This window comes from Cucurbita pepo, chromosome 7 (assembly GCF_057944985.1).
Source record: "Cucurbita pepo subsp. pepo isolate OVF chromosome 7, ASM5794498v1, whole genome shotgun sequence".
Lineage (NCBI taxonomy): Eukaryota > Viridiplantae > Streptophyta > Magnoliopsida > Cucurbitales > Cucurbitaceae > Cucurbita > Cucurbita pepo.
The window spans coordinates 6210798-6236957 of record NC_141804.1 but is presented as its reverse complement, the minus strand read 5'-3'; positions in this window follow the sequence as shown (position 1 = coordinate 6236957).

Sequence of the window (26160 nt, the reverse complement as noted above, 5' to 3'; positions counted from 1 at the left end):
TTCTTGCCTTGAGATATTCGATCAACAAGGTAATTCGAATCTTACCCCCTTGTAGTTGATTCCTTATCTTATCATTGAGTCTAATCATTCAGTCAGAGTTAGCTTACGCTTACTCTTCAGTCTTTCAAGCATGATGAAGTAAAGAAGCCACATTCTCTATCAATCCCTATCCATGCCCTTTACCCCAACAAGTGATTGAAAAGATACCAATAAGCGTAGAGAGTAGTTAGTTAAGTCCTACAGCTATGAAGAAATAGGTTACGTACGGCCGGCCAGAGAGGAAAGACGGTTCGGGAAGTAGTGAAGGAGACAAAACCAAAGCTAAGTAGCCAACCAAGGTTACAGACAGAGAAGAAAGAAAGAGTGAACGCATCTTGTCTTGTTTAAGCCTCCTTTCTCTTTCGTCTTGAAACAAGTTCCTCTTATGATGGAGTTACTTTGACTATTGATTCAAACACCGTAAACTCTTTGGCTTTAGTCTGACAGTGAACTCGAATTCAGTAACATTTAGTCTTTCTTTCAATCAAAAGAAATATCGAGAAATAGAGTAAGTGGTCAAGATATATATCAATATTTATTCCTTATTCTATTGTATTTCTATTTGTAATAGAGATTAGCTTTACCTGGCTTGCTTGGAATGAATGTTGTTTGTTTTCTTGTTCTTGTTGTTTCTCTTGCTTTCTCATGACGTTTGTTTAACTTAACCTTTCCGTAGTATGTAATTCATGTAGTTGTTCTAGACCTGAGGTTAGCTTGACCTTCTTTCCTGTAAATGTTGTTATTGTTGTTGGCTTCTAGAAGTTAGTAACTTGACCTTCCTTTCCTGTAATGTCAATCTTGTTGTTGTTCATGACTAGCTAGAGCTTTACCCTGCCGTAATGTAAATCTTGTTCCTCATGACATCAGATTACTTTACCTTCTTGCCTGTAATGGAAATGTTGTTCTTCTTGAGACGTCAGGTACGTTTACCCTTCTTTCTGTAATGGAAATGCTGTTCCTCATGACCAGCTAGAGCTTTACCCTTTCGTAATGTAAATATCCTGTTTCGAGACGTCAGAGGACTTTACCCTTCCGCAATGTAAATATCTTGTTGTTGCTCGAGACGTCAGATTAGCTTGACCAACCCTTCCCGTAATTCATACTCTTGTTCTAGACCAGAGATTTGCTTGAACCTCCTTCCTGTAATATAATTATCTTGTTGTTCCAGTTGTCTCGTCAAGTTAGTAGCTTGACCCTTCCCGTAATAAATCTTCTTCTCTTGCTTTAGTCTTTACTTGTTCTTTAGGTTTAAGGTAAAGCTTTAGTCAGTCTTTCCTTTGTTGTTCAATATACTAGATAGAAGGGTAACAACAATATACTCTCAGCAGGTACTAGAAAGGTAACAACAATATACTCTCACTCAGGTTAATAGAAAGGAGGTAACAATATACTCTCGGGTAATATCATAGACAGAGTCTTATTAAGCTTCCAGCAATGGAATAGATAGAACTTTCAAATTTCATGAGGTGAAGTAGCGAGGGTAATACCCGTCCATGCGTGAGGGAGTTTGATATGAACCAAGAGACATCAATCATACAATATACTTCAATGAAGATGTGAAGAAAAGGTTGTCAAAATTATCAAAAGATGTTTCAATTCATGCTACATTGAAGAAGAATGAAGTTTGATTGTTGTAAATTTTGGGTGGGTTACAATTTAGAGTTATTGTATTTCATTAATGTATTTTAAGACTATTTACTTTAGGTTACATTTACATAATGGCTAATTATGGTCATTAAGTATGAATGTTACAACTTTTGGAATGCCTTTAATAGTTTCATTTTGAGGCTATATAAAGCCATGTATGTTGTATTTGTAAGGTAGACTTGGAAAATATATAGAAAGAAGCATTTGTGCTTTTCTTTAGCCAATGGCTAAGTTTATTTGCAATTCTATGTAGTTTAGATTGCATGTAGAATCATTCAAGCTCGACATGATCAATCTTGCTTGTGGAGTGATTCGAATCTCAAACAAGTGTTTGAGATATTTGATCAATAAGAGTCATTCAAGCTAGACATGATCGATCTTGCTTGTGGAGTGATTCGAATCTCAATCAAGTGTTCTTGCCTTGAGATATTCGATCAACAAGGTAATCTGAATCTTATTCCCCTTGTAGTTGATTCCTTATCTTATCATTTGGTATCAGAGCTTCAGGCTCAAGATCGGATATATGTTTCCTTTGCGTTTGTTTTTTTATCTTTTTAGTTTTTAATCGATCCAGAATAAAAAAAAAAAATCCAATCTGGGCTCTACTAAAAAATTTGAGAGGTGAGAATGAGAGCTTCATTTGTGTAAATGAGTGCAAACAGAGTGGCCTAAAATTCCTTGAGCATATACTCTTGAGAGAGTGTTGTGAGGTCCGTCGTATTTCCATAACTTATTTTTTGCAGCAAAGTTACACAAATAGATTCGAGGACGAATCCTCTTGAAGAAGTGGAGAATGATATGAACCAAGAGACATCAATCATACAATATACTTCAATGAAGATGTGAAGAAAAGGTTGTCAAAATTATCAAAAGATGTTTCAATTCATGCTACATTGAAGAAGAATGAAGTTTGATTGTTGTAAATTTTGGGTGGGTTACAATTTAGAGTTATTGTATTTCATTAATGTATTTTAAGACTATTTACTTTAGGTTACATTTACATAATGGCTAATTATGGTCATTAAGTATGAATGTTACAACTTTTGGAATGCCTTTAATAGTTTCATTTTGAGGCTATATAAAGCCATGTATGTTGTATTTGTAAGGTAGACTTGGAAAATATATAGAAAGAAGCATTTGTGCTTTTCTTTAGCCAATGGCTAAGTTTATTTGCAATTCTATGTAGTTTAGATTACATGTAGAATCATTCAAGCTCGACATGATCAATCTTGCTTGTGGAGTGATTCGAATCTCAAACAAGTGTTTGAGATATTTGATCAATAAGAGTCATTCAAGCTAGACATGATCGATCTTGCTTGTGGAGTGATTCGAATCTCAATCAAGTGTTCTTGCCTTGAGATATTCGATCAACAAGGTAATCTGAATCTTATTCCCCTTGTAGTTGATTCCTTATCTTATCAGAGTTAGTTCAATCCTTGTTTGTTGAAGTTACCCTTGTTGTAGTTAGAGAGGGGAGAAGAAGAGCTACAAAGGAGAGAGTCAGGAGGAGCAGCAGATCAAGTAGTCTTTCTTTACCTTCTTCTCAATCAGGAGAGAGAGTAAGTAGCTTTCCTGTCAAGTCTGATTAATCTTGACCTTTACCTTTTAGTCTGTAGGAGTGAACGACTCGGAACGAAGACACTTCTTCTAGTGGTTCCAGGTCAGGTAAAATAGTTAAGGAGAATGAATCAATCAAGGATTAGAGAGTCTTTACTTGTTCAAGGATAGCAGAATGAATCAAATCAGCTTAGCTTCACTTCCTCTCTTCAGTGTCAGTTGAAAGAACCAATGAGAGCTCACTGTAGAGCCTCCAGATTGAAGAAGAACAGAAATACAGAAACAAACCAACCAACCAGAAGACATGATAAGATAAGGAATCAATACAAGGGGAATAAGATTCGGATTACCTTGTTGATCGAATATCTCAAGGCAAGAACATTATTTGAGATTCGAATCACTCCACAAGCAAGATCGATCATGTCTAGCTTGAATGATTGATATGAACCGAGAGACATCAATCATACAATATACTTCAATGAAGATGTGAAGAAAAGATTGTCAAAATTATCAAAAGATGTTTCAATTCATGCTACATTGAAGAAGAAATGAAGTTTGATTGTTGTAAATTTTGGGTGGGTTACAATTTAGAGTAATTTAGATTTATTGTATTTTAAGACTTTTTTAGGTTACATTTACATAATGGCTAATTATGGCCATAAAGTATGAATGTTACAACTCTTGGAATGTCTTTAATAGTTTCATTTTGAGGCTATATAAAGTCATATATGTTGTATTTGTAGGTAGACTTGGAAAATATATTAAAGAAGCATTTTTGCTCTTCTTTAGCCAATGGCTAAGTTTCCTTGCAATTCTATGTAGTTTAGGTTGCATGTAGAATCATTCAAGCTCGACATGATCAATCTTGCTTGTGGAGTGATTTGAATCTCAAACAAGTGTTTGAGATATTTGATCAACAAGAATCATTCAAGCTAGACATGATCGATCTTGCTTGTGGAGTGATTCGAATCTCAATCAAGTGTTCTTGCCTTGAGATATTCGATCAACAAGGTAATCCGAATCTTACTCCCCTTGTAGTGATTCCTTATCATATCAATGATTCTTGTTGATCGAATATCTCAACGCAAGAACACTTGCTTGATATTCGAATCACTCCACAAGCAAGATTGATCATGTCGAGCTTGAATGATTCTACATGCAATCTAAACTACATAGTATTGCAAAGAAACTTAGCCATTGGCTAAAGAAAAGCACAAATGCTTCTTTCACTATATTTTCCAAGTCTGCCTTACAAATACAACATACATGGCTTTATATAGCCCCAAAATGAAACTATTAAAGGCATTCCAAAAGTTGTAACATTCATACTTAATGACCATAATTAGTCATTATGTAAATGTAACCTAAAGTAAATAAATGTCTTAAAATACAATAACTCTAAATTGTAACCCACCCAAAATTTGTAACAATCAAACTTCATTCTTCTTCAATGTGGCATGAATTGAAACATCTTTTGATAATTTTGACAACCTTTCTTCACATCTTCATTGAAGTATATTGTATGATTGATGTCTTTTGGTTCATATCAAGACAGCTTTCTCTTGTTCTCGAATAGCGAAAGCCTTAGTGTAGAGGGTTTCCACTAATAGAGAGTAGTAGCTTGACCCTCTTCTTCTCTTACAGTTCAAGAAGGGACAAAGAAAAGAGTTCTTCAGTCTAATCATTCAGTCTTAGTTTACGTACTCTTCAGTCTTGAAAGCAGAAATCCTTTTCTTTGCCTTTTACCCCGACAAGTGATTGAAAAGAGACCCATAAGAAGAGTAGTTAGTTAAGTCCTATATATATATGAATCAATAGGTTACAGAGAGGACGGTGAAGGATGTAACAACAAAATCAAAGCTAAGGTGCAAGCAGCTAGACAGAGAAGAAAGAATAACAAATACCAAGCCCAAGCTTTAAGGAATGAATACTTTGAACAGTTAAAGCAAAGAATACAAAGTCAATCCGGTTAAGGGACAGGGGAAAGAAAGAAAGAAGAGTGAACGCATCTTGGCTTAAGCCTTTCTCTTTCGTCTTGAAACACTATAGGTTCATTACTCTTAGGCAGTTACTTTGACTAGTTATTCAAACACCGTAAACTCTTTGGCTTTAGTCTGACAGTGAAAACTCTAATTCATCCATTTAGTCTTGTTTCAATCAAATAGAAATATCGAGAAATAGAGTAAGTGGTCAAGGGGGGAGAGATATCAATATTCTTTATTCAATTTATATTTGTAATAAGGTTGAGCTTTACCTAGTTTGCTTGTAATTCATGTTAGTGTTAGTTTTCTTGGTCTTGTTCTTTCTCTTTCTTTCTATAGATTAGAGTTTAGCAGCCCTTTCAGGAGTATGTAATGAATTGAATGTTGTTGTTCGTCACCTTAGGTTAGCTTGAGCTTCTTGCTTGTAAATGTAGTTCTTCTTGTTGGTTGTCTTCTAGAAGTTAGTAACTTGACCCTTTCGTAATGTAAAATGTCATTCTTCATGAATAGCTAGAGCTTGAGAACCTTATGTAATGTAAAATGTTGTTGTTTGGCTTGCTTATGACTAGCTGCTAGAGCTTGAGAATGAGAACCTTCCGTAATGTAAATTAAGTTGTCTTCTTTGTCCTGCTCATGACTAGCTAGAACTTGAGAACCTTCCGTAATGTAAATCTTGTTCTTGTCAGGTTAGTAGCTTGAGCTTGACCTTCTTGCTTTTGTAATGTAAATGTTGTTCTTCTTGACGTCAGATTAGCTTTACCTTTCCACCGGATGTAATTCATCTTCTTGTATGTCTTGCTTGGAAGCTTTACCCTTCTGTAATAATATTGTAGTTCTTGTGTTCGTCACGTCAGCTTGAGCTTCCTGTATGTAATGTCAATTCAGTTCTTGTTCTAGACTAGCTAAAGCTTGACCTTTTAATGTAAATGTAGTTGTCTTGCTCGTCACGTTAGGTTAACTTGATTGACGACGATGACCCCTTCCCGCGCCTGTAATGAATTGAATATGTTGTTATAAGAGAGGACTTGAGCTTCCTTCCTGTAATGTAATAATATATTGTATGTAGTTCTTCTTGTCTCGTCAGGTCAGCTTGACCCTTCCACTCTATTTCCTTCCTCTTTATTCTTGACCTCGATAAGGCAGCTGGATGAGACCTGACCCTGAACCCATTTATTCTTGAATGAAATCCTCTTCCTTCGTTCTCGTCGTCTTCTTCCTTTTCCTATGGATTCTTTAACTGCTCTTTCTCTTGTCCCTTCTTTCACTCTTTCACTCGGTAAAGCTATTTGAATGAGACTTCCGAGTATGTATAGGTTCATCAGAATCAGAGAATGAATTGATTGAAGAAGAAAGATTAACGATCAATCACAGTCAGGAAAGCCGAATTAAGAATTCCCCTTCCCCTTCTGTAATGTAAATTCAGTTCTTCTCTTCATCAGGTCTTACTTGAGCTTCCTTCTCATACTCTTTTGTTCTAGACCAGAGAGAGGTTAGCTTGACCTGACCCTCCTTCCTGTAATATATATAATTATCTTGTTTGTTGTTCCTGTTGTCTCGTCAAGTTAGTAGCATGACCTTCCCGGATGTAATAAATCTTCTTCTCTTGCAGCTTTCTCGGCAAGTTAATGAGTGAGCTTGACTGACATTATTGTAGTAATGGGGATCTTCCGCTCTTGCTTCCTATAGAGGTTATTAAGGTTAAGAGCTTAATAAGGTTATAGTAGCATGACCTTCCCGTAATCAATCTTCTTCTATCCTCAGTTAGAGGATTTCAGGTAACATAGGTACGCCTCGTCAAGGAATATCGCTTGTAGGCTGTAGAGCTTAATGAGTAGGATCGCTTAATGAGTAAGTACAAAGTTCTAAGTTCAAGTAGAGAGTAGGTCAAAGTAGATAGCGAGTATCGAGTTCTAAGTTCAAGAAGAGAGTAGGGAGGAGGAAGTGTGTGTAATAAGTATAGAGTTCTAAGTTCAAGTAGAGAGGGAGTTGGAAGTGTCAGTATAGAGTAGGGACTGGTTTCAGGTTAGGGGGTAAGTATAGAGTAGGGAATGCTTTCAGGTTCTGGGCTAAGTCTAGAGTAGGGAATGCTTTCAGGTTCTGTTTCAGTATAGCTAGCTAGCTTGAGTGAGGTTCAGTCTTTCCTTCTGTGAAAGAAGAGTTGGACAGGTTACGGAGAGAAGCGGTAAGACTACTGGCCTACTTTAGTCTTGAATTGATCTTGCTCTTTCATTTGCTGAGTCTTGACTTGATGAAAGACTTGCTAAGGGAAATCAAAGAAGTATAGAGATTCAGTGAACGAGAATGAATCTTTAGGCTTGACTTTCACAAACACTGGAAAGGTAAAGTAAAGAAAGAAGAGCATAGGGCAAGGAGAATCTATAAATCAATATCTTACCGACAATAAAGGTTATATATAAGGAGACACAAAGTAATAGTTGGTGGATACGAGGGGCGAAGCAGCTAGACAAGAAGATCAGAGAGAGGGGTGAAACCGCGAGACCAAAGGGAGAGGGGCGGTTGGTTGGGAGAGGGAAGAAGACATGAAACAGACAGAGTTTGTTTACGAGAGAGCGGAGAAGAAGAGCGACGAGGAGAAGGGCGGCTGGCAATTCCATTATGAGACCGATAGATAGGTGAATGCGCGGAAACACTCACTTCTAGTGGTTCCGGGGCAGAGGTTGGTTCTCTTTGCCTTTGACTTTGGGAAATCTGGTTACGGAGTCAACTCTCATGAATAAGGAAAGGAGTCTTTATCTTTGACTGTTTCGGGAGAGTCATAAAGCAGGAATAAATAGGAGGGACAAGTGATTGAGTTCTGTCGAATGAATAAGGAGTGTTTACAGTCTCATTCATCTTTCATTTTCTTCTCCCTTTCACTGTAAAGTCTAATTCTTCTTTAGTTTCGTCTTTCCTTCCAACCCAGCCAGCCGAGTCAAAGGTTCAAGATTGACTGAATTGACTCTCCTCTCAAGCTGCTAATTCATGGATTCTTCTTTCACTAGGGACTATTTATTCTTGAACAAGGTAAATAGGTTCAGGTCAGGTAATATCGGTTCATGAGCTTCTCTCTCTTTCTTCATTTTCTTCTTCTGTGCATCCATCTTACTCAATCTTTCCTTTCTGTCTTCCTTTTTTTAATGATCTAACTAATCTTCTCTTCTTGGAAATCCTTGATTCGAGACCGATAGCGAGAGTAGCGAAGCCACCGCTTTGTTACGTGTGAGTTTTTCTTTCATTTTCATTTCCAAATCTCAAGAAGAAATATCTGAAGAAGAGGAATTGAGAAGAAAGAAGGAGAAAAAGAAGAGAACGAATATGCTCAACTGTAAAGGTGAAGGAGAGGAGCGAAGCTGCGAGACTGTAAAGGAGAGGAAATTCCAAGTTATGTATAGAATGATAATGAATGTCAAATAGATGAATAGATTATTTCAATCAATTAGACTATGATTTCAATACTGCAATCTGATTCGATTCTTGCTTTTTCGAACCCGCCTTCTGTTTCCCTTTCTTTTGACTGTTGGATCGTTCAATGCACCGTTCGTTCGTTATATCCTTTCTTTCTCGTCCTGAACCTTTGACTGACTATCCTTGTAGGTCTCTTTTCTGTTCTTTCTCTTTTGCTTTCTATTTCTTCTCCCTATTCTTTCACTTTAAAGTCTCATGAATAAGGAGTTTAGACTTGATGAATAACTTGACTTGATGAATAAGGAAACAGAATCAATAGGAGCCGGGAAGGTAATAGCTTTACCTCCTAATGAAATAAGGTCAGGTCATAGAATAGAGGAAAAGCTGAAGCATCATTAATAGGAGTAAGTAGCGAGAAGATCAAGATCAGATCAAGAAGCCGAGGTTACAGTTTGAGGTTCAGTCTTTCTTCGGTTACTGCGAATAAGAATAGAGGTTCCAGGCTGATATGAACCAAGAGACATCAATCTAGACATGATCGATATCGATCAACAAGGTAATTCGAATCTTACCCCCTTGTAGTTGATTCCTTATCTTATCACAGGCTAAGGAGGGAAATCCGGCCGGGGAAGAAGTAATAGAATAAATAGTCTAGGAGTGAAGCAGTGAATAAATAAGTAATGGCTCAGTAGTGAGACCAATAGAATAGATTCATTAGTTCAAGAAGGTTTAGGTTCAGGTTCATGAGATTCTCTCTCTTTCCTTCCTCATTATCGAGTTCAAGAAAAGAGCAACTTCTTTACCTCCGAGTTCATTCAAGAAGGAATAAATAGGGAGAAGGGACATCATCAGGTTCAGGCAATGGAATTGAAGCAGCTTTACAGAGTTGGAGAGGGGTGAAAGAGCTCGACCGATATCGAGAGGCAATGGAATTGTGAGACCCGTAGGGCGAAGAGGTGAAACCACGAGACCAAAGGGCGAGACCGAAGGGAGAGGGGCAGGGGAAAGAGCTGATCTTTCTTTCTTTCCTTCTGGTTCTGGCTGACGAATCTAGAGTTGAGTCTTTCCTTCCTGTTCTTGATGATTAATTCTTGTTGAATGAATTTACGACTGTAAAGTTTCATTTCTATTCTTTCCTTACTATTCAGGATCATGAATGTTTCATTTTCTTCTCCCTATCACTGTTACGGATAAATAATGCTTCTTTCGTCTTGACTTCCTGTTCACTCGCGTTAATCTTTCTTTAGTCCCTCCTGTAAAGGAATATCTGATTCTTCTTCTGTCATTCTCACTGTAACCTCGTTCACGTTCAATCCGGTTAATATCAGTTCCGGTTCCGGAGTAAGTAGGGAGAGGAGATTTCTCTTTCATTTTCATTTCCCAATCTCAAGTCAAGAAAGGCGTTAGCGCTTTAGAAAGATTGTGCAGGGCGGTGGTGAGGCTGGCTTGACTAAAAATCTCGAAAGGGCTTTTGAAGCTTACTCTGCTACAGCGGATCGAGAAGAAAGAAGGAAGGCTGAATCTGCACCCTAAAACAAAATGGAAAGAGTTCCTTTACTTCCTCAAATGGGATTAATCTCGTCCAATTAACTGGAAAAATGATAACAGAATAGAATGCATGGGTCAGTAGTTAGAAGGAGTTACAATAAGCGGATAAATAGAGTATACCACCTTACTGATTTCCTCTATGAGGGAGAAAGCTATTTGAAGAAAAAACCCTATGAGAAAAACTCTAATTCATTGTTAGCCAAGGCGTGGTAAAGACAACAAGATAATAGACTTTGACCGGACGTGCTGAATCCGCTTTTTTCCATCTGGGTAAAGGGGGATGGGATTACCGCATTCTCTTCTGTAGGTCTGTCCGGAACCGAAACCTTTATCAATCTCCTACACCTTATACGATAGATATTACTTGACCTTCCGCTATTTAACACAAGGTAAAGCATATGAAGTAGCTCTTTGATTGAACGAACTGTAAACACTAATTAATTAGCCTGAACCTTTAATGAGACGGAACAGTCAGTCAAGACGAAACTCAAGATTAATTCGAGTAGCTTCGCCTCTTCGCTTGTCGGTCTCAAGCCTCCCCTTTACCTCTCCAACTCAGTCTTTGTCTTCGACCCTGAACCTTTAATTAATGAGACTGACCAGTAAATCAAAGAAAAGAGAATGAAAGAAAGAGAAGCTCCGGAACCCCTCCAACTCTGATTCTCTTACCTTCGTCACCTATCTGCTCTTGTCTTAGGCCGACTTGCTCGTTCAGTAGCTCTTTGATTGACCGAGGTAATCAGGAGGAAGTAAAGACTATCGATGAATGAGACTTTACAGTGAGAAAGAATAGATAGGGAGAATCAAACGTAACTGCTCCGGACGGAACCTTTATTCAAGAAGAAGAAGACAATTCTGTCACGAGGTAAATAGGCTGGCTGGATGAGAACAAGGTCAAGCTCAGGAACCTGAACCAATATTACCTGAACTGACGAGAATGCAAGGAGAAATGAATTAGCTGCTATAGAGTCAATGACTGAATTCAATTCTGAATGAACCTTTACAGTAGGGTAGAGTCAAATGAGATTAAGCGAAGCGACTTCCCCTGCCCTGACCCTATGGATTTATTGAACAAGCTAATGAGGAACGAACTGAACTCCGGACCCTATCCTGAACCTTTACAGGAGAGGAGGAGTAAAGAAATGAATTAACAGCTTGAGCTTGGTGAATAAGAAGAAGGAAGGAAGAAATCCTCTAGCTTCTTGAGAACTCGGTAAGAAGTAGCTGATATGAACTGAGAGACATCAATCATACAATATACTTCAATGAAGATGTGAAGAAAAGGTTGTCAAAATTATCAAAATATGTTTCAATTCATGCTACATTGAAGAAGAATAAAGTTTGATTGTTGTAAATTTTGGGTGGGTTATAATTTAGAGTTATTGTATTTTAAGACTTTTTATTTCATTTCGGTTACATTTACATAATGGCTAATTATGGCCATAAAGTGTGAATGTTACAACTTTTGGAATGCCTTTAATAGTTTCATTTTGAGGCTATATAAAGTCATGTATGTTGTATTTGTAAGGTAGACTTGGAAAATATATTAAAAGAAGCATTTGTGCTTTCTTTAGCCAATGGCTAAGTTTCTTTGCAATTCTATGTAGTTTAGATTGCATGTAGAATCATTCAAGCTCGACATGATCAATCTTGCTTGTGGAATGATTCGAATCTCAAACAAGTGTTTGAGATATTTGATCAACAAGAGTCATTCAAGCTAGACATGATCGATCTTGCTTGTGGAGTGATTCGAATCTCAATCAAGTGTTCTTGCCTTGAGATATTCGATCAACAAGGTAATCCGAATCTTATTCCCCTTGTATTGATTCCTTATCTTATCATTTGGATTTAGAGTTATTGTATTTTAAGACTTTTTATTTCATTTCGGTTACATTTACATAATGGCTAATTATGGCCATAAAGTGTGAATGTTACAACTTTTGGAATGCCTTTAATAGTTTCATTTTGAGGCTATATAAAGCCATGTATGTTGTATTTGTAAGGTAGACTTGGAAAATATATTAAAAGAAGCATTTGTGCTTTCTTTAGCCAATGGCTAAGTTTCTTTGCAATTCTATGTAGTTTAGATTGCATGTAGAATCATTCAAGCTCGACATGATCAATCTTGCTTGTGGAATGATTCGAATCTCAAACAAGTGTTTGAGATATTTGATCAACAAGAGTCATTCAAGCTAGACATGATCGATCTTGCTTGTGGAGTGATTCGAATCTCAATCAAGTGTTCTTGCCTTGAGATATTCGATCAACAAGTTAATCCGAATCTTATTCCCCTTGTATTGATTCCTTATCTTATCACATTATGTAAATGTAACCTAAAAAATCTTAAAATACAATAATTCTAAATTACTCTAAATTGTAACCCACACAAAATTTACAACAATCAAACTTCATTCTTCTTCAATGTAGCATGAGTTGAAACATCTTTTGATAATTTTGACAACCTTTTCTTCACATCTTCATTGAAGTATATTGTATGATTGATGTCTCTTGGTTCATATCACAGTTCCATCAGATTCAGGAGAAAGACCCTCTTCTCATCCAGCTTACCTAGTGAAACCCAAGGGAAAGAAAAGAAAGAGCTACTTCACCTATTTACCGAGTTCGTTCAGTAGTTCAGGCAATGGAATTGGGAAACCGACAGACAGGTGAATGAGTTTACCGAATTCAAGAATAAAGAGGAGAAAGAACAGATTCGAGACAGACCGAAGGAGAGAAGCAGAGGTGACGGTTTCTTCTTCTTTTCTTACAGTTCCATCTGAGACAGGAGTGATTGATCATTACATTAATAGGAGTTAAGTCGAATTCATCTTGCTTTCGTTTCGTCTTAGTTTACAGTTCAAGAAGAAATAGGAAAAGGAGTCAACTCTCATTCATAAGAAGTCTTGCCTTCCTCCTGGTCCGAGTCAGAGGTTGATTCCGCTTTTCTTTGCGACAAGGTAAACTCACACTCTAAACTTTCTTGACTTCGAGTCTTTCACTGGACAAGGATAGGATAGTCTCACAAAAGGTTGGTTTTGCTTTCTTCTTCGTCAGGTAAGGCTTCTGGGGCAGGAGCTTCCCTTAATCTCATTGACTCGTAAAGGACTGATTCCTCTTATTTCTTCCGCAGGCAGGTTCTTCATTCTAGCTTTTGACTTACTTAGTTCAACCTCAAGAATCAATATCGGACAAGGAAGGGGGCCGGCAGCAGTTAGTTATCTCTCTGTTAGTTATCTTTATAGTTATAAAGAGTTATCTCTCTTAGGGAGGAGGGAAGGAGGTTATCCTTCTTATTACAATACATTCTTTCTGTTAAGGATAAGGCGGCTGGCTTCTTTATTGACTCTGTCCTTCCTGTTCTCTCTCAGGCAAGAAGCGGGCAGGCATAGGTAGTCGACAGCAACAATCGACCATCTTGAGCAAGAAGAGAAAGAAGGACCAAGGACGAGAATCAAGGAAAGAAAAGACAAAGACTAAGTAAAGGGAGACGAAGATAGCATAGGGACATTGCTCCGTACTAGTTAAGTAGTTGAGCCCGGCACCCCCATAAAGGATGCTCTTTGAGGTTATGAAGAATAGGGTCAGTCAAGTAATTCATTGATGGAGCCTACTTTCTTGATGATAGGAATAGCCGTTCTCTTAGTTCAATCCTGTCTTATCTGCTGAGCCTAGCAAAATAGCCTGTGTGAGGCATCAAAATCACCTTCCGATCCCTTCGTCAAGCTTGGCTTTGGAGCGTATACCAGAGTGAATCTAAGCATTCCTTTATGTTTTCTTGTATCTTTCTATTGATGACTACTCAACTCAAGTCAGGACTAGCGTTCGCACATCTCTTTTGAAAGGCTAAGATCTTTGTACCAGTACCTTTTCATTCGGCCAACCAATTCATTTCTTTGAGAACTGTAATCATTCATCTTGAGTCTCCCCTCTTTCATTCATAAGGTAAATAGGGTAAGGTCATATAGGTTCATTCAGGTTCAGGAGCGAAGCTGTGAAACCGATAGGTGAAGGAGTTTACCTAGTTCAAGAAGGAAAAGGTTCAGGCAATGGAATTGTGAAACCGATAGGGGCAGGAAATGGAATTGTGAAACCGAGTTTACGAGGTTCAGGAAATGGAATTGTGAAACCGATAGGTGATTGAGTTTACAGTGAAATCAATCAGGGAAAGAGAGTCAATTCATTAGCAGCTTTACCGGCAGGGGCAATAGTTCAGTCTCATGAATCAGAAGGTGAAGGTTCAGAGTAGTTCAGTCTAATTCTTCTTTCGTCTTTACTCTCCCTGATTGAACTGTAAAGAAAGGTAAAGAAAGCATAGGGGAAGGAGCTTCGCTTAATCTCATGACTCTCCTCTCCTGTAATAGAATATCTGATGATGATTCTTTCTCTAAAAGAAAGGTCCCGGGTTCCATAGCTAATGAATTGACTCTTTCTTGAACTGTAAAGAAAGGATAGGTTCAGGTTTCTTGCTTGAGGCTTGAAAAGCAGCTAATGAATTTCTTCTTGTTTCTTTCCTGCCTATTCTTGAATGTCTTTCCTTCCGACAATGAATAGGGGAATCAATCAATAGGTGAGAAAGAATATGCTTTCTCGAGTTTACATCCGGTAATACAGTAGAAGAAAAGGTTCTGGTTCAGTAGTGAGAGGAGCCAAGCAATGAGACAAGAATAGCGTAGGCGAATGAGATCGAAGCGGCTCGACTGTAAAGGAGAGGGTGTGATAAGATAAGGAAATCAACTACAAGGGGGGTAAGATTCGGATTACCTTGTTGATCGAATATCTCAAGGCAAGAACACTTGATTGAGATTCGAATCACTCCACAAGCAAGATCGATCATGTCTAGCTTGAATGACTCTTGTTGATCAAATATCTCAAACACTTGTTTGAGATTCGAATCACTCCACAAGCAAGATTGATCATGTCGAGCTTGAATGATTCTACATGCAATCTAAACTACATAGAATTGCAAAGAAACTTAGCCATTGGCTAAAGAAAAGCACAAATGCTTCTTTTACTCTTTTTTTTCCAAGTCTGCTTACAAATACAACATACATGGCTTTATATAGCCTCAAAATGAAACTATTAAAGGCATACCAAAAGTTGTAACATTCATACTTAATGACCATAATTAGCCATTATGTAAATGTAACCTAAATTAAATAAAAAGTCTTAAATTACATTAATGAAATACAATAACTCTAAATTGTAATCCACCCAAAATTTATCACATGAAACTTCATTCTTCTTCATTGTGACATGAATTGAAATACTTTTGATGATTTCAGCAATATTTTCTTCACATCTTCATTGAAGCATATTGTATGATTGATGTCTCTTGGTTCATATCAGGGTGGGTTTCCAGAGTTTACAGTTCAAGAAGGGAATGAGACCAATAGATAGAATAGGTTAGGTGAATGAGCTCAGACGCTCGAACATCCTTTCATTCATTTTCTTTGACCTTGGCTTTGAAGGAATAACATAGGAGCCTGAGGGGAAGGAGCGGGGCAATGAGACCGAGTTGTAGAAGTGAAGGAGCTAGGTTCAGGGAATATCGTATAAGGGGAAGGAGCTTCTCTGTCTTTCCTTCCTGTTCACAATCACTGATGATGGGAATAGATAGAGGAATCAGAGAATGAATCGTTTCGTCTTGACTTCTACATTACCTTGTGTTGGAGGAATAAAGAGGAGCCAGTGACAGAAGATGCTTGAACCTATTTCCCTTGTGAACGAAGAATAGTAGTCCGGGTTTGAGGTTGAGTCTTGACTTCCCTTCCGGTTCAGTAGCTCAGGGCTAGAAAGGCAAGGTCAGGGAATATCGTATAAGTAGCTCGACAGTAAAGGATTGAATCTGAATTTCCTCTCCTGTAAAGTTATTTTGCAGCTAACTCCTAAATTTCTCCGGTTACTGCTCATTCTCTTCTTCTTATTCTTCTTTCATTCATTTAGCTTTACCGAGTTCCATTAGTCTCATTTTTGCTTGTTTCCTCTTTCCTTCATGTTCCGGATTGAATGAATAAGAAATGGTCTTTCTTTCTTTCACCGTAAACTCGTTCCAGAAGTAGGATCAGGAGAAAGAATATGCTTGACCTCGTTAAAGAATCAATAGGTTCAGTAGTTTACCGTTCAAGAATCAATAGGGACAAGAACCGAACAAGGAAAGAAGCTTCTCATCCAGCGGGCGGCTTTACCTCCGGAAATAAGGCAAGGGTTTCATTCAGTAGCGAAGGGAAGGTCATATCGTAGAAGAGTCAAAGGTGTAGGTGCAGGCAATAGAATTGTGAGACCGAGTTTACGAGGCGAATAAGCGAAGCTGCGAGACCGACAGGGGAGGGGAAGGAGCGAAGCAGCTTTACCTTAAGGGGAGGGGAAGGAGCAGAGCAACTCGACCGAGAGGGAGAGGAGCGGAGCAATGAAACCGTACGGTGATTGAGCTTGACCTTCAGATCATACAGCCGCTTGACTGACTTACCTTGTTCAAGAGTGAAAGAAGGTTCATGAGTTTACTGTTCCTGAATAAATAGGTGAAGGAGGATCAGGAGTTTTTCATTCAGTAGCTCAGGGAATGAAGTAGCTGACGAATCGGAAAGGGAAGAAGCAGCTTTCTTTAATAGGAGTAAGTAGCTCTCCCGGAAAGCAGCTAAGCTAATTCATTGAGTCTTGATCCTTATGATTTAGAAAGGGAATAATCGAGTATAAATAATAGGAAAAGGAGTTAAGTCGAATTCATCTTGTTGAGTTGAGTCCTGCGGCTAAGGAGTTCAATCAGGTTCGTTCCGATTCCGGTTTCACTATCTCTTTGATTTCATTCAGAAGCTCCGAAAATGGAATTGCTTTACCGACAAGAATAGTTCAATCAGGTCATATGGGTTCCGGGGGAAGGAGTTCAGGCTTGTTTCGTCTTTCAATTCTCTTTTCGTTCCTTCCTTAATGCAATAACTTTGGGTCATATCGGTTCAGTCTAATTCATCCCTTTTCTTACAGTGAAATCAGCTCAGGGAATATTGGTTCGTTAAGTCGCATTCATCTTGAGTATTGATCTTTGACAGTTAAAGAAAGGAGGTAAAAGAGTGAAAGAATAGGTGAAAGAAGAAGCCGCATTCTCTTCCATCCTTCATGCCTTGTTTACAGTTCGAGAATAAATAGGGGCAGGTTCAGGTGAATGACCTTCTCTGTCTTTCCTTCTTGTTCAGGGACAGAGTAAATGAAGACGCTGCTTTACCTCCTTCAGGTCAGGTGAGTCAAAGGTGTAGGTCAGGGACTAGAGAGAGGAAAAGGTGAAACAGAGTTCTGTCTAACGAATAAGGAGTGTTTACAGTTCAATCCGGGACAAGTCATTGAGCGAAGCAATGAGACCAATAGTTCCGGCGAATGAGCGAAGCGCGAACATCCTTTCATTTGTTTACAGTGAGCTCAAGCAAGCAATCAAGGAGAAGAGAAAGAGAAGGAGCTAAGGGAAGGAGAAAGAGCTAGTCCAGAATAGGGACAAGAAGGGAGAATTCATCTTTCTTACAGGAGGGAGTGAAAGAATAGTGAAACCCGAGGGAAAGAGTGGTTGAAGGGACAAGTGATTGAGCGAAGCAGCTTTAATAGGAGTAAGGAGCTAGACAGTAAAGTGGCTAATGAATAAGGAGTTGATTGAGTGTTTACAGTTCCTTCATAAATAGGATCCAGAGGAGAAGGAGTTGAGTCTCCCCCTTCTTGTTTTGGCTTGAAAAGCAGCTAAGGAGCGAAGCCAAGCCACTTTACGTACGGTGAAAGAAAGGCTAAGAGAGAGAGGAGCAAAGCTTAGAGACTGTAGGAGGTAACCAACCAGCTTTTGAAAGAGTGAAAGAAGGTCATATCGGTTCAGGTGATTGAGTTTAGTTCTACAACTCGTCTTCATCTTTCTTCTTCTTTTCTTACTGTTCCTATTTATTTACCTTGTTCAATGACAGAAAAGGGAGAGTGAGTCAATGAATTAGCGGCTTTCCCTTGTTCAAGACTGAGTGAAAGAAGAAATGGGAAATAGGTTCCGGGGAAGGTTCCTTCCTTCTTTCATGAATTTCTTCTACGGTGAAGGAGCGAAGCCAACAATGAGACCGATAGGTGAATGGTCAGGTGTTTACAGTTCTTCAAGTGATTGAGTTCAGGGGCGAAGCCCTGAGACCCGTAGGGCGAAGAGGCGAAGACACGAAACCGTACCCGGTGAAGGGGCAGGTTTTCTCTTGAGTCTTGAGTTGAGTCTTTGACAAGGGAGAGTCCATTCATTAGATAGCTACTTCATTCATCTTTCTTTCGTCCGTCTTTACAGGAGAGTAAAGGAGTGAAATCAGGTTCTCATCCAGCCACTTTATTGAGTTCAACCACTCGACCGGACCGATAGGGAGAGGGAGTAAGGAGCGAAGCGAACATCCTTTCATTTGTTTACTGTTCAATCCGGTAATACTGTATAAGGGGATAGAGGCTCCGGTTCTAGTTCAGTAGCTCTTTATTGAGTCTCCCTTCCCTTCAAACACTGGTAAAGGAGAAGAAGAAGTAGCTCTCGGGGAAGGAAATGGAATTGTGAGACGAGAAGAGGCTCAGAAATAGAATTGCTTTACCTCCTTCCAGTAATACTGTATAAGGAGTCTTTCATTCAGTAGCGAAGGCTCCGGTTACGGTTCATGAGCAAACAGACCTACAGAAATCAGTCCAATTAAGTAAGGAGAGACAAGAAAAAGAAGAAATAGCTGAGAGAATGCATCGATAGTCTTTGTTTACTGTGAAAGAAGAGTCAAAGAAAGAAGGTTCATGAGTGAAGGAGAATGAATAGGAGTAAGTAGCTCGACAGTAAAGCAGCTAATTCATTTCTTCTTGTTTCGGCTTTCCTTCCTGCCTGATTCCGGATTGAATTCCTGTTCCGGTTCCAGTACACAAACAAGGTGAAGTAGCTCAGGGTTGAGGTTGAGTCTTTCGTTTCGGCTTGACCTGATTCTCATACAGCGGCTTTACCAACAGGCGAAGGGGCAGGGTCCGAAGAATGCCCTTCTTCTTTCCCTTATCAAGAAGGTGAATGAATCAATAGGTTCAAGTTCAGAAGATTGATAAAGGTTCTAGTTTCACTATCTCTTGTGATATGAATCCAACAACTGATCACGTGCATGTACCCGAAGGACCGATTACAAGAAGCAAGGTTAAGAAGATTCAAGAGGCCTATACATTGCATCTTCAAAAGCTAGCTAGTGTACCGGTTGAAACAAAGACTTTTGAGCCCAAAAATCTTTATAGCATTAGCATATCAAATCAAGAAGATTGGCTGACATTGGAAAGTAATTAGAAGACTTGCCTTTGGTAGTTGAATTACCAATTAAGGAAATTATTAATGCTTTATTTGCTTCAATTTATATTTAATAGCATTTATTAAAAGTTTGTATGAATTGCCTTATATTCTTCAATTTGTATTTAATAGCATTTATTAGCATTTATTAGTTGTTGGTGGCTGAACTTTATTTTGTTAGGGTTATCTTTTGGGCCTATTTAAAGGCATGTAATACTCATGTTTGAGGGATTTTGGTTGAATACAGAAAAAAACCTTTGTGTTTTCTTGATACCCTTTTGGTGTTATTCTTTTTCAAACCTTGCTTTAGGTTTGATGTTTAAATCGATTCATTGAATTAGTTTTGATCAAGCTAATTCTGGAGTGAATTGTCTTGGTATCTAAGAGTGACCATCATAGATTCCAAGTTCGATCTAAGAGTCATTCATCTTCTAACCAGCTCTTGGTTGGAATCAATCCGTTAAGTTAGCTTTCTCTGTGAACGTTTTGCAAGGATTCTAGAAGGACCTCTAGCTTTGCAAATTCCAGCATTGTAGGCGCTTATCATCTTGACTTCCAGTGAACGATCTAGAATAAGGAGTCTTGCTCTTAGTTTACAGTCTTCTTTCTAAAGAATCAATAGGGACAGGTTCAGGAGAAAGAAAAGAAGAAATAGGGTCCAGAGCTTGACCTTCCGATCATCCATCCAGCCTAGCCTATGTAAAAGAGTGAAAGCAAGAAAGGAGAAGAGAAAGAATACTTCAACCCTCCCTTGTTTACTGTTCAGGGAGAGAGAGTAAAAGAAAGGATGAAGCAAGATCAGTTCCTCAATAAATAGGTGAAGGAGAAGATCAAGAAGGTGAGTTCAGTAGTTCAGGAGTGAAGAAGAATGAATTCATCTTTCGAACATTCTTTCATTTGTTTACAGCTCAAGAATAAATAGGTGAAGTAGTTTTACCTTCTTCTCCGCCAGCCCCTTTACTTACCAAGTTCAATCAGGCTCAGGAGCTTTACCGAGTTCAATCAGGGAGAGGATCGAAGCAACGAGAGCGCAAGAGAGAGGATCGGAGTTTACTATTCAATCAGTAGGATCAGGATAATGAGTCTGACAGTTCACTCTCAAGAATCTCTCGTTTCGGCTTTCAAAGCAGCTAATTAATTGATTAAGGGAATATCATCAAAGAAAAGAAGAAAGAATCCATAGGAAAAGGAGGTTCAGGTGAAGAAGATTGATAAAGGGTCCGGTTCAGGTTCCCTCTGGATTGAATGAGTTGACTCTCCTGTATAAGGGACTAGCGTATAAGGTTCAGGGAAGGTCATATCGGTTCCGGTCAGGTAATGTAATAGAGTCGAAAGGTTACGGAGCTTTACCCTCTTCTCATCCAGCTTACCTAGTTCCCCCCTTGTTTGTGAAAGAACTTACTGAGTGCTTTTGCTTTACCGAGTTTACAGATAGGTTCCGGAGCTCAACCAGCCACTTTACAGACAGTTCCATCAGGTGATTGAGCTTGACTTGATTCTCATTTTCTTCTTCGTTCTTCTTTTAGATAGAGTTAGAGGATTTAATGAATTTCCTCTCCTGTAAGGGAATATCGTATAAGGTGTAGGAGTTCCATCTGGTGAAGGAAGTAGTTCAGGAGCGAAGCAATGAAATCGACAGGGGAGGTGAAGGAGCGAAAGCTGTGAGACCGAGTTTACGAGGCGAATAAGCGAAGCTGCGAGACCGACAGGGAAAGGAGTTCAACAGCTCGACCAAGAGGGAGAGGAGCGATGCTGCTTTACCTTAAGGGAAAGGAGCTGCAAGGAATTGACTCTCCCTTCTTTGTAAAGAAAGGATAGGTTCACCCTCATTCATCTTGAGTTTCGTCTTTCAAGTAGAATCAAAGAAAAGAGACACTCAAATAGTTCAACCCGAGTAAAAGAAGAAGGATTTCATATGCTTTACCTCCTTCAATCAGTCAAAGGTGAATAAGTAGGGATAGGTGAACAATAACTTACGCGAATATGGGTTCATTCAGTCTCTTTCCTCTTTCGGCTTTCAAAGCAGCTAAGGCAATGGAACTTTACCTTGTTGGAGAGGGAGGGGTGAAAGAGCTTGACCGAGAGGGAGAGGGGTGAAACCACTCGACCAAAGGGCGAGACCGAAGGGAGAGGGGTGAAACCACTTGACCAAAGGGTGAGACTGAAGGGAGAGGGGCAGGATAAAAAACCAAAGCTAAGGAGCGAAGGGAATAGAAGTTAAGGGGCAGGTTCCAGAGTAAGTAGCTCTCCTGTCAGCTAATTCATTTCATATCCCTTCTTTATAGAACAGTAAAGGACAATTCCTCTTTCTTGTCTTGCTTCAGTCTTTCCTTTTATTCAAACACACACAGTAAACTCTCATTCATAAGGAGTTGGGTGTTTACTGTTCCTGTTCCGGAGTAAGTAGCTGTATTGTCAAGCTGCTAATGAATGGTTGGACTCTACCTTCTTTCTTTGTTCCGGGTCTGGTTTCGGAGTAAGTAGCTCTCCTGTCAGCTAATTCATTGATTCTTGAACAGTAAAGGAATATCTTCTTCAAGCATTCTGTTCAGGGTCAAGAGTAAATAGATCCACAGAAAGAGTGAAATCAACCACCTATGCTATTTACCGAGGGAAAGAAGGGAATGAAATATCGGGCCAGATTCCGTCATTCATTTACTCGACTGTAAAGCAGCTAAGGAGGTGAAACCACTCGACCTATAGGGAGAGGAGAGAAGAAGATTGATTACGGGAAGGTCATGCTACTATAACCTTAATAAGCTGTTAACCTTAATAACCTCTATAGAAAGCAAGAGCGGAAGATCCCCATTACTACAATAATGTCAGTCAAGCTCACTCATTAACTTGCCGAGAAAGCTGCAAGAGAAGAAGATTTATTACATCCGGGAAGGTCATGCTACTAACTTGACGAGACAACAGGAACAACAAACAAGATAATTATATATATTACAGGAAGGAGGGTCAGGTCAAGCTAACCTCTCTCTGGTCTAGAACAAAAGAGTATGAGAAGGAAGCTCAAGTAAGACCTGACGAAGAGAAGAACTGAATTTACATTACAGAAGGGGAAGGGGAATTCTTGTTTCGGCTTTCCTGACTTTGATTGATCGTTAATCTTTCTTCTTCAATCAATTCATTCTCTGATTCTGATGAACCTATACATACTCGGAAGTCTCATTCAAATAGCTTTACCGAGTGAAAGAGTGAAAGAAGGGACAGGAGAAAGAGCAGTTAAAGAATCCATAGGAAAAAGAAGAAGACGACGAGAACGAAGGAAGAGGATTTCATTCAAGAATAAATGGGTTCAGGGTCAGGTCTCATCCAGTTGCCTTACCGAGGTCAAGAATAAAGAGGAAGGAAATAGAGTGGAAGGGTCAAGCTGACCTGACGAGACAAGAAGAACTACATACAATATATATTACATTACAGGAAGGAAGCTCAAGTCCTCTCTTATAAGTCACCTCTGTAACAAGCAACAAGCCAACAACATTCATTCCATACGGAGGAGGTCAAGCTAATAACCTAACGTCTCGAGAAAGCAGCAGGCAAGCAAGCAACAACAACATATTCAATTCATTATAGGCGCGGGAAGGGGTCGTCGTCGTCAATCAAGTTAACCTAATGTGACGAGCAAAACAACTACATTTACATTAAAAGGTCAAGCTATAGCTAGTCTAGAACAAGAACTGAATTGACATTACATACAGGAAGCTCAAGCTGACGTGACGAACACAAGAACTACAAAATTATTACAGAAGGGTAAAGCTTACCTACCCCTACCAACGTGACGAGAAAGCCAAACAAAAAGAGAAGATATTCATTACATAGAGAAAGAGAAGCTGCTCACTCACTCACCTATAGCTATAGAGCAAGCAACCAAGAAGAGCAAGCAACCAAGCAAGACAGACAAGAAGATGAATTACATCCGGCGGAAAGGTAAAGCTAATTTGACGTCAAGAAGAACAACATTTACATTACAAAAGCAAGAAGGTCAAGCTCAAGCTACTAACCTGACAAGAACAAGATTTACATTACGGAAGGTTCTCAAGTTCTAGCTAGTCATGAGCAGGACAAAGAAGACAACTTAATTTACATTACGGAAGGTTCTCAAGCTCTAGCTATTCATGAAGAACAACATTTTACATTACGGAAGGGTCAAGTTACAAACTTCTAGAAGACAACCAACAAGAAGAACTACATTTACAAGCAAGAAGCTCAAGCTAACCTAAGGTGACGAACAACAACATTCAATTCATTACATACTCCTGAAAGGGGAAGCTAAACTCTAATCTATAGAAAGAAAGAGAAAGAACAAGACCAAGAAAACTAACACTAACATCAATTACAAGCAAACTAGGTAAAGCTCAAGAGTAAATGTTGTTACCTGAGGTTAGCTTGACCTTCTTTCCTGTAAATGTTGTTATTGTTGTTGGCTTCTAGAAGTTAGTAACTTGACCTTCCTTTCCTGTAATGTCAATCTTGTTGTTGTTCATGACTAGCTAGAGCTTTACCCTGTCGTAATGTAAATCTTGTTCCTCATGACGTCAGATTACTTTACCTTCTTGCCTGTAATGGAAATCTAGAACAACTACATGAATTACATACTACGGAAAGGTTAAGTTAAACTAACGTCATAAGAAAGCAAGAGAAACAACAAGAACAAGAAAACAAGCAACAACATTCATTCCAAGCAAGCAAGGTAAAGCTAATCTCTATTACAGATAGAAATGCAATAGAATAAGGAATAAATATTGATATATATCTTGACCACTTACTCTATTTCTCGATATTTCTTTTGATTGAAAGAAAGACTAAATGTTGCTGAATTCGAGTTCACTGTCAGACTAAAGCCAAAGAGTTTACGGTGTTTGAATCAATAGTCAAAGTAATTCCATCATAAGAGGAACTTGTTTCAAGACGAAAGAGAAAGGAGGCTTAAACAAGACAAGATGCGTTCACATTTTCTTTCTTCTCTGTCTGTAACCTTGGTTGGCTACTTAGCTTTGGTTTTGTGATATGAATCCAACAACTGATCACGTGCATGTACCCGAAGGACCGATTACAAGAAGCAAGTTAAGAAGATTCAAGAGGCCTATACATTGCATCTTCAAAAGCTAGCTAGTGTACCGGTTGAAACAAAGACTTTTGAGCCCAAAAATCTTTATAGCATTAGCATATCAAATCAAGAAGATAATGGATTCCAAGTAAATGTAATACTCATGTTTGGGGGATTTTGGTTGAATATAGAAAAAACCTTTGTGTTTTCTTGATACCCTTTTGGTGTTATTCTTTTTCAAATCTTGCTTTAGGTTTGATGTTTAAACCGATTCATTGAATTAGTTTTGATCAAGCTAATTCTGGAGTGAATTGTCTTGGTATCTAAGAGTGACCATCATAGATTCCAAGTTCGATCTAAGAGTCATTCATCTTCTAACCAGCTCTTGGTTGGAATCAATCCGTTAAGTTAGCTTTCTCTGTGAGCGTTTTGCAAGGATTCTAGAAGGACCTCTAGCTTTGCAAATTCCAGCATTGTTGGCGCTTATCATTTTGTCACCTTCACTACTTCCTGAACCGTCTTTCCTCTCTGGCCGGCCGTACGTAACCTATTTCTTCATAGCTGTAGGACTTAACGAACTACTCTCTACGCTTATTGGTCTCAATCACTTGTTGGGGTAATGGGCAAGGAAAGGGATTGATAGAGAATGTGGCTTCTTTACTTCATCATGCTTGAAAGATTGAAGAGTAAGCGTAAACTAACTCTGACTGAATGATTAGACTCAACAAACAACTCTTTCCTTTGTCCGAAACTGTTGTAAGAGGGTCAAGCTCATGAACTACTCTCTATTAGTGTCACCTCGTAAACAAGGGTTTAGCTATTCGAAAACAAGAGAAAGTCGTCTGCAGGTCTCAATACACCCCTGTATTTCTGTTCTTCGGCAATCCTTAGGGTCCACAGCAAGCTCTCCTGGTTTCTTTCAACTTACACTGAGTAGGAAGTGAAGCTAAGCTCATTCATGATCCTATCCTTGAACAAGTCAAGACTCTCTACTCCTTGATTGATTCTGTCTCCTTAACTCTTTCACCTGACCTGGAACCACTATCAGTGTCTTCGCTCCGATCGATTCCTAGTGAGTTCGTTCATCACTCCTATACCTATCTTTTGTTTCTTCTTTTCCAGTGGAGACTCTAAAAGGAAAGGGAAAGATTAATCAGACTTGTGCTTGCTAGGAAAGCTAGCTAGTTAGTTGTTATTACTCTCGAACCTAATTGAAGAAGGTAAAGAAAGACTACTGGATCCGCTGCTCCTCCTGCCCTCCCCTCTCCTTTACAGTCGAGTAGTTTCTCCCCTCTCCTCCAACTCCAACAAGGGTAACTACAACAAGGGTTTCACTCCCTCACTGGTATGGATATTCCCTGATATGAATCCAACAACTGATCACGTGCATGTACCCGAAGGATAGATTACAAGAAGCAAGATTAAGAAGATTCCAGAGGACTATACATTGCATCTTCAAAAGCTAGCTAGTGTACCGGTTGAAACAAAGACTTTTGAGCCAAAAAATCTTTATAGCATTAGCATATCAAATCAAGAAGATAATGGAGTGGCTGATATTGGAAAGTAATTAGAAGACTTCCTTTGGTAGTTGAATTACCAATTAAGGAAATTATTAATGCCTTATTTGCTTCATTTTA